This window comes from Saccoglossus kowalevskii, chromosome 22, assembly GCF_978046115.1.
Source record: "Saccoglossus kowalevskii chromosome 22, keSacKowa6.1, whole genome shotgun sequence".
NCBI classification, from domain to species: domain Eukaryota; kingdom Metazoa; phylum Hemichordata; class Enteropneusta; family Harrimaniidae; genus Saccoglossus; species Saccoglossus kowalevskii.
The window spans coordinates 28,800,719-28,810,900 of NC_140662.1; positions in this window are offsets into that span (position 1 = coordinate 28,800,719).

Here is a 10,182-nt window from a genome sequence, read left to right on the forward strand (position 1 = left end):
GAGTTTGTATTAGCCTCCTACTTTGGGGAAAATAGTCAAATAGCCCAGACTCGGTTCCATAGACACGTCTGTGATCGTTTGGACGTAACTCAAAATCAGACCTAATTCTTACATAATTAGTTTCCATAACAATACAATAAAATCTATTTGGCCTTGTATAATTGGCTCAGTTAAATGTATTCCATAGTCATCATACTTTATAAATACAAAGTATCTGATTAATGAGGATTATTGTTCTGTGGATAAATGATTGACTGTCTCCCAGAAACTGACCGTCAAAACTGAGCAACTTTCATTGACAGTGAATGTTAACTTGAATAGTATGGCATATCAAGCAACTACTGTAGTTTATTCAAGACCTTTTGTGAAACTGTTTCAGTTAGTATGTGAATCAAATCCATCACAGTCTGGTTATGGAAATATGTGGTAGAATGTACACTCACTAATGGATTTCTGTATATAAATTCAAATTACTGGCATGTTGTTTTATTTTAAATGTGTTTTTTCTGCTTTAAACTATTTTGAATCACATTATAATGAAACAATACACATGTCAAAAACAGTAAAACATGACGTTTTAGTGTCATATAGTGTCATATGTGCTTTACGTACAAGTCATTGACCTATTTTGCAGTTTCAATACAGTTAACTGTTATGCTAATATATGAGTGATGGAACATTAGAACTCATGCCAAGTTCGGCTCAGATAAACCTGGAGGTTGAGCTCAAATAAGACTTGTGAACCGACATGGTCCAGAACGTTTAAACGCAACGGGAGAAATCGCACCCTCTATCGCCACCTTCAAATTACACTTCATATCTCGTGACCTGTGATTTGAACGGACAAGTAAACAGATTTACCGGGGGTACCAGTAATATACGAGTGATGGAGCTTTAGATGCATGTTTACTAATATAATAATTGCTAATTTGAATGTAAATTTTAATCAGCAAGAATATTATACAACTATAATACTCTTTTCGAAAATAGAACTATCAACTATAATAACCATATTCATCAAAATATGAACACAGCCATATTAAGCTATAATATATAAAAAAAATAATAGATGCACAATCATATTAATCAGCTGAAATAAAATAACTAAATTAATCAGCAAGATGTTGCTAGTTATGAGACAGTGTGTTCAGTTTACTTTGTTATAGGCTTGCAATTTTTTACTAAAGTGTTTCTGAATACATTCTAGGGAGTTTTAGAGAATAACGCATAACGTGAAGTTAAACTGTTTAAAAACACATCAATGGGATACAATCGTGCGTACATCACCAAAACAAAAGTCGCATACAAATACAAGTTTATGAGCACAAAAATACTGAAATATAGTTATCTGTAAAACATACCAAGAGAACCGTAAACTGAATCTACAGGGCAACTAAATTAAATTGCAATCATATGCAGTAGGAATGGAATTAAATTATAGTTTACTGTGTCCAATTAAAATAAATTCAATTCATTAATATTCAAATTAAACCTAAGTTATTTTGAATTTAACGTTGAGGGTATGGATAGGTATACTCTATTACTGTATACCAAACTAAACTTAAAACATAGCGACAAGACAGGTTCTTTAAATTTACTTGAATATTAAATTTCCAGTTACATAACTCTGGTTTGTGTTTTATAGACAACCCTGACATATGCGGTAATTTGAGGTATCATTATAAACTAATTCATCGGGACGTTAAACACACTCATGTATTCATACTAAAAAGTAAGTAACGGACCATAGCGCAATATTAAGTGCCCTGAAAGACATTTTACTCCAGTTTACAGCGCTCTTGACTGCTTTGTTCACAGATGACATTTACCTCCTTTCAATGACAATGAATTTATCTGAGTCTCACTGCTCAAACCAACAAAATCACCGTGTACATATCGGGATTGAGCTGCTATAGGACTGGGTCCTGGTAGCGTGAACGCATCGGGGTCGAGACCACGCCCTCTATCACTTTTTTCTAATTACATTCCATTCAAATCGTGGCTTCTGGGGAGTCCGATATTGATGGATCAATCGTTCGCTGTAAACTACTTTTCTTCTCAGAGCTTACCTGTTTCCCAAGGAATGTAGGTTCTGTCACGACAGAAAATCCAATAATTGGGATTGTCAACGAGAGACATCAATAAGAAAGGCGGAGGTGATGCCGTCTAGATTAAAAACGAATTCTCAAATATTGGGAATACTAATATATTGATTCTCAAGTGATTGGGGCAGCTGTTCCGTTCGGCTCTGAATGAGCCGGCTTGAACTTTGCTTGCGTTCGGCCCGATCCAGATAAACGCTCAAGAGATAATCTTCTGTTAATTGTTGGGAGGAGTTATAGTTCGGCTCCAATGAAATGCCACTATGTAAACCTAGTATATATCTGTAAGATTGCAACCCTGTCAAGTGCAATATCTAATATCCATGAGACATCTAGAAACAAAAACCAAATACTTAACAGCCAGCAAAAATCAGCACAAAATCGACTTGTAAACGCGTTCGACTTGAGCCAACTCAATCCAAGCTCGGCTCTGATGAATCTCGAGGTTGAGCTCAGATAAGACTGTGTCCCGACAAGGTCCTGGACTTATAAACGCATCGGGCCCAAATCACGCTCTCTATCGCCGTCTTCAAATTACCTTTCATTACGTCGCGTTATTTTTAGTTGTTTTGGCTTGACCAGGATGTACGCCCCCACAACAATGAATGAAGATTGAATTTCGACTAGATGTACAGGATTAAGCGGCTACAACTTCGTTTTTATCAAACAAGTGAACAGACTTACCGGTAACAGAATTGGAATAAACTGTTTAAAGACACGGAAGATAAGAATCAATAAAGTGGTCAAGGTGCTGAGACGTGTTCTTTCTTCCATGAAGAGCTGAAGCAGTTTCTGGGTTACAGACACGCAATATATCCGCCACTGAAATTGGTAATTGGAACATTAATTAACAACATTTCCCGGATACTAAACGATGACGATCTTATCAGGGTATTAACGTCATCGTACGTTGAATGGATAATGGGGTAATTTGACTGATGAAGAACGCAGACATGGGTTCCAAACAATAGAAATCACACAGTGAAATGAGCCCCGACAGACATGGGTTCCTAACAATAGAAATCACACAGTGAAATGAGCCCCGACAGACATGGGTTCCAAACAATAGAAATCAAACAGTGAAATGAGCCCCGACAGACATGGGTTCCTAACAATAGAAATCACACAGTGAAATGAGCCCCGACAGACATGGGTTCCAAACAATAGAAATCACACAGTGAAATGAGCCCCGACAGACATGGGTTCCTAACAATAGAAATCACACAGTGAAATGAGCCCCGACAGACATGGGTTCCAAACAATAGAAATCACACAGTGAAATGAGCCCCTACAGACATGGGTTCCAAACAATAGAAATCACACAGTGAAATGAGCCCCGACAGACATGGTTCCTAACAATAGAAATCACACAGTGAAATGAGCCCGACAGACATGGGTTCCAAACAATAGAAATCACACAGTGAAATGAGCCCCGACAGACATGGGTTCCTAACAATAGAAATCACACGGTGAAATGAGCCCGACAGACATGGGTTCCTAACAATAGAAATCACACAGTGAAATGAGCCCCGACAGACATGGGTTCTAAACAATAGAAATCACACAGTGAAATGAGCCCCGACAGACATGGGTTCCTAACAATAGAAATCACACAGTGAAATGAGCCCCGACAGACATTGGTTCCTAACAATAGAAATCACACAGTGAAATGAGACCGACAGACATGGATTCCAAACAATAGAAATCACACAGTGAAATGAGCCCTACAGACATGGGTTCCAAACAATAGAAATCACACAGTGAAATGAGCCCCGACAGACATGGGTTCCTAACAATAGAAATCACACGGTGAAATGAGCCCGACAGACATGGGTTCCAAACAATAGAAATCACACAGTGAAATGAGCCCCGACAGACATGGGTTCCAAACAATAGAAATCACACAGTGAAATGAGCCCCGACAGACATGGGTTCCAAACAATAGAAATCACACAGTGAAATGAGCCCCGACAGACATGGGTTCCTAACAATAGAAATCACACAATGAAATGAGCCCCGACAGACATGGGTTCCAAACAATAGAAATCACACAGTGAAATGAGCCCCGACAGACATGGGTTCCTAACAATAGAAATCACACAGTGAAATGAGCCCCGACAGACATGGGTTCCTAACAATAGAAATCACACAGTGAAATGAGCCCAGACAGACATGGGTTCCTAACAATAGAAATCACACAGTGAAATGAGCCCGACAGTCATGGGTTCCAAACAATAGAAATCACACAGTGAAATGAGCCCCGACAGACATGGGTTCCTAACAATAGAAATCACACAGTGAAATGAGCCCCAACAGACATGGGTTCCTAACAATAGAAATCACACAGTGAAATGAGCCCCGACAGACATGGGTTCCTTACAATAGAAATCACACAGTGAAATGAGCCCCGACAGACATGGGTTCCAAACAATAGAAATCACACAGTGAAATGAGCCCCGACAGACATGGGTTCCTAACAATAGAAATCACACAGTGAAATGAGCCCCAACAGACATGGGTTCCAAACAATAGAAATCACACAGTGAAATGAGCCCCAACAGACATGGGTTCCAAACAATAGAAATCACACAGTGAAATGATCCCCGACAGACATGGGTTCCAAACAATAGAAATCACACAGTGAAATGAGCCCCGACAGACATGGGTTCCTAACAATAGAAATCACACAGTGAAATGAGCCCGACAGACATGGGTTCCAAACAATAGAAATCACACAGTGAAATGATCCCCGACAGACATGGGTTCCTAACAATAGAAATCACACAGTGAAATGAGCCCCGACAGACATGGGTTCCTAACAATAGAAATCACACAGTGAAATGAGCCCCGACAGACATGGGTTCCTAACAATAGAAATCACACAGTGAAATGAGCCCCGACAGACATGGGTTCCAAACAATAGAAATCACACAGTGAAATGAGCCCCGACAGACATGGGTTCCTAACAATAGAAATCACACAGTGAAATGAGCCCCAACAGACATGGGTTCCAAACAATAGAAATCACACAGTGAAATGAGCCCCGACAGACATGGGTTCCAAACAATAGAAATCACACAGTGAAATGATCCCCGACAGACATGGGTTCCAAACAATAGAAATCACACAGTGAAATGAGCCCCGACAGACATGGGTTCCAAACAATAGAAATCACACAGTGAAATGAGCCCCGACAGACATGGGTTCCAAACAATAGAAATCACACAGTGAAATGAGCCCCAACAGACATGGGTTCCAAACAATAGAAATCACACAGTGAAATGAGCCCCAACAGACATGGGTTCCAAACAATAGAAATCACACAGTGAAATGAGCCCCGACAGACATGGGTTCCTAACAATAGAAATCACACAGTGAAATGAGCCCCGACAGACATGGGTTCCTAACAATAGAAATCACACAGTGAAATGAGCCCGACAGACATGGGTTCCTAACAATAGAAATCACACAGTGAAATGAGCCCCGACAGACATGGGTTCCTTACAATAGAAATCACACAGTGAAATGAGCCCCGACAGACATGGGTTCCTAACAATAGAAATCACACAGTGAAATGAGCCCCGACAGACATGGGTTCCAAACAATAGAAATCACACAGTGAAATGAGCCCGACAGACATGGGTTCCTAACAATAGAAATCACACAGTGAAATGAGCCCCGACAGACATGGGTTCCTAACAATAGAAATCACACAGTGAAATGAGCCCCGACAGACATGGGTTCCAAACAATAGAAATCACACAGTGAAATGAGCCCGACAGACATGGGTTCCTAACAATAGAAATCACACAGTGAAATGAGCCCGACAGACATGGGTTCCTAACAATAGAAATCACACAGTGAAATGAGCCCGACAGACATGGGTTCCTAACAATAGAAATCACACAGTGAAATGAGCCCCGACAGACATGGGTTCCTAACAATAGAAATCACACAGTGAAATGAGCCCCAACAGACATGGGTTCCTAACAATAGAAATCACACAGTGAAATGAGCCCGACAGACATGGGTTCCTAACAATAGAAATCACACAGTGAAATGAGCCCGACAGACATGGGTTCCTAACAATAGAAATCACACAGTGAAATGAGCCCGACAGACATGGGTTCCTAACAATAGAAATCACACAGTGAAATGAGCCCGACAGACATGGGTTCCTAACAATAGAAATCACACAGTGAAATGAGCCCGACAGACATGGGTTCCTAACAATAGAAATCACACAGTGAAATGAGCCCCGACAGACATGGGTTCCTAACAATAGAAATCACACAGTGAAATGAGCCCCAACAGACATGGGTTCCTAACAATAGAAATCACACAGTGAAATGAGCCCGACAGACATGGGTTCCTAACAATAGAAATCACACAGTGAAATGAGCCCGACAGACATGGGTTCCTAACAATAGAAATCACACAGTGAAATGAGCCCGACAGACATGGGTTCCAAACAATAGAAATCACACAGTGAAATGATCCCCGACAGACATGGGTTCCTAACAATAGAAATCACACAGTGAAATGAGCCCCAACAGACATGGGTTCCTAACAATAGAAATCACACAGTGAAATGAGCCCGACAGACATGGGTTCCTAACAATAGAAATCACACAGTGAAATGAGCCCGACAGACATGGGTTCCTAACAATAGAAATCACACAGTGAAATGAGCCCGACAGACATGGGTTCCTAACAATAGAAATCACACAGTGAAATGAGCCCCGACAGACATGGGTTCCAAACAATAGAAATCACACAGTGAAATGATCCCCGACAGACATGGGTTCCTAACAATAGAAATCACACAGTGAAATGAGCCCGACAGACATGGGTTCCTAACAATAGAAATCACACAGTGAAATGAGCCCGACAGACATGGGTTCCTAACAATAGAAATCACACAGTGAAATGAGCCCCGACAGACATGGGTTCCTAACAATAGAAATCACACAGTGAAATGAGCCCGACAGACATGGGTTCCTAACAATAGAAATCACACAGTGAAATGATCCCCGACAGACATGGGTTCCTAACAATAGAAATCACACAGTGAAATGATCCCCGACAGACATGGGTTCCTAACAATAGAAATCACACAGTGAAATGAGCCCCGACAGACATGGGTTCCTAACAATAGAAATCACACAGTGAAATGATCCCCGACAGACATGGGTTCCTAACAATAGAAATCACACAGTGAAATGAGCCCCGACAGGAAGGCTCAACGTTGTATCGAGATGGCTTCTCATTTACAACCAAATACAATGTCGGTTAAAAAGTAACTAGTCTTGAAATATATACATTGTTTGTCGAGTCCTTTGAATGAACCGGCCGAACCAGGCTATTTTAATTGGCAGAGGAGCGATAGTTTGGTTTCGATGAAAGGCTGCTGTGTGTGATGCTTGTCATGCGTGGGCCACTGTCTTGTAGCCTTTAAATGATTTCAGCCTAATCAGGAAACATGACCCGAAGTACGTATACATATTTAACCGTCATAATCAGTTAAATATCAAGTGATTGGTAAGTATAAACTTCAGATGCGGCTGACGGGTTATAAGCCAAATAATGTACTCGTGGTCTTACACTTGCCCACATATTTTCAATATGTAAACGATTGCACTGGGAGTGCATTACTTACTCATTGTAACATTGTACCAAATGATATGCAGCATAAATGAATATTGGGCTATTTGTCTTACGTTCTGTTAACCCATTATGAATATACTGTAAAGTGATTATACACCGGTAATTTAAACTGGGAATAACATCACATAATTATTATTTACAATTGTACAAACTTCCACCAAAGCAATTAATCTATCAATGTAATATTGCGCCACCAGTGGTTGTTTTTGTACGTCATTTGTTTTATTTTTTATCGGACCGAGCTACGTCACAGAAGATTATATGTTACTTTCTTGCCTACAAGTGTCATTGTTTATTTTAAAATAAAAAATGGAGAAATTAAAAAAATTAAAATAGCAAAAATGCTAAATAATGGAATGACAACAGTGCACCGTGACTATTTCTTTGTTAACAACTGTTTAGCCTTTTTATTCTCGAAAAAAACAGCTGTGGAGCGAAAGTAGAAACAGCACTAAACGGCCAAATTAATATATGTTTCACATGAAGGACTCGTCTGGTTACAATGTGTCGGACTCGGAGAGTTCCAACAACTAGCCCAAAGTACAGTTTTCTGAGAGTTTTCATCAGTGATTGTTGTTAAGCGATGAAAGTGCCCGGATGTTCGCTCCCGAATATTGTTGCCAACGCTCACTTTCACAATATCATTTTTCATTTCGTTGAAGCAAGAGAGCCGATAGGCCAAACTATGTAACATAACTCACGTCAACCACCAATCAGACATTTAGAAATATTGCAAACATGTTTTTTTTAGTAGTTTATATTATGGCAACGTTATGGTAGCAGACATTTGCCGGATGTTAGGTAGAACATAACAAATATATTACATGTATGATATGTCTATAGTGGTTTGTTGTTGTTGTTGTTGTTGTTGTTGTTGTTACACAATAAACGCAAATAACCGTGGAAAAAGGAAAAAGTCAGAAATGAACTAAATGAACCTAGGGTTGCTGTTATTGTTAAGGTCTCTCTAAGATATCGATGTTTAATCACGTCGAAATCATTCGCTTAAAATACACGTTTGCGAGAAAATATGTATAATAATAATAATGGTTCATGATGCATGTTACCTCTGCAGACATCAGTCTTTTCCTGAGTGTTTACTTTTAAATGATTTTAAATATATGCAACAATTACATTATAATATTTGTTATATTCCGACGTCACTATTGACTGCAAATAATCGACTCTTATGCGTACATAGTGTACATAATGTATCGGTGTATACAACACGTACATGGCCATTGTGTGAGGTGAATGATAGTTTTATTGACTTGTATATGACCTGCTCTCATTAGAGGAGTCCATTTATTGCGAAATAAACGATTTTACGACTAATTTGACGGTTTTAAAGCATTACAAAAAGCTGGTTTTATTGACGTACGCCCCATGCCGAGTTCATATAGCTGTGTTGATTAGATAAGAAGATGTAATAATCAGAAAAAAGATACACTATTTTAAATTAAAAAGATTGGCTCAAAACGTGATACTGTATTGAATCTGTTCGATTGCTAGGTTTCTCGGCGCCCCTGACTACAGTCCTACAGTTAAAGAATTCGATTTAGCCAAGTCGTATAATTCTATTACAATGTGAAGACAACACGATAAATCACATTGTTCGCATTTTATAATAGAAGCGTTGAGTAGTATTTACGGTTCGTCAAATAAAGCCCCACATGTGTTCTTAAGTAGAAATAACACCGTGAGTAATAACACACAAACTCGCAGAGTTTAAAATAAAAGTTAATCAATTCGTGTGTAAGATTGCACTCATGAGGTTGAAAAAAATAGATCAAAGATTGAATTTTTTAAAAAGTGTAAATTTATCTCGTTCTTTATGATATACATGAAATGTACCCTGGGAGTACTACAATGCACACTGAGAGTACCACAATGCACCCTGGGGATAACACTATTCACCGTAGCAGTAACACAATGCACCATGGGAGCACCACAATGCACCATGGGAGTACCACAATGGTCATTTGGAGTTTCATTCATAATTGCATCGATGTAACTGATATTTTAATCATATTGTACGTTTTCCTGCAAACAGCAACGAACCTACGTTCAATTAAACATATGTGTTGACGCGAACAGTTGGTCGATATTGAATAGCGATGGGATCATAATCCACGTCTCTTTGCGTTCTCAGTACAATACCGCTGATAATTAGATGATCCAGTGTGTACATTGCTGTTGCTAGGTTACTTCATTGTATGATTTCATATTTGCTATGATAGTGGATGGCGAACAAGAATAGCAATCTTGAGTATATCAGATCGAACCATGGCAATGTGGGCGTGCATTTTCCTCACATTCTCGATCGATTAAATCAATATATAACATGAAACAAAATTATATGACTAAAACTGACACAATCGTTGAATTTTAAAAGCGTTTATTACAACCTTAT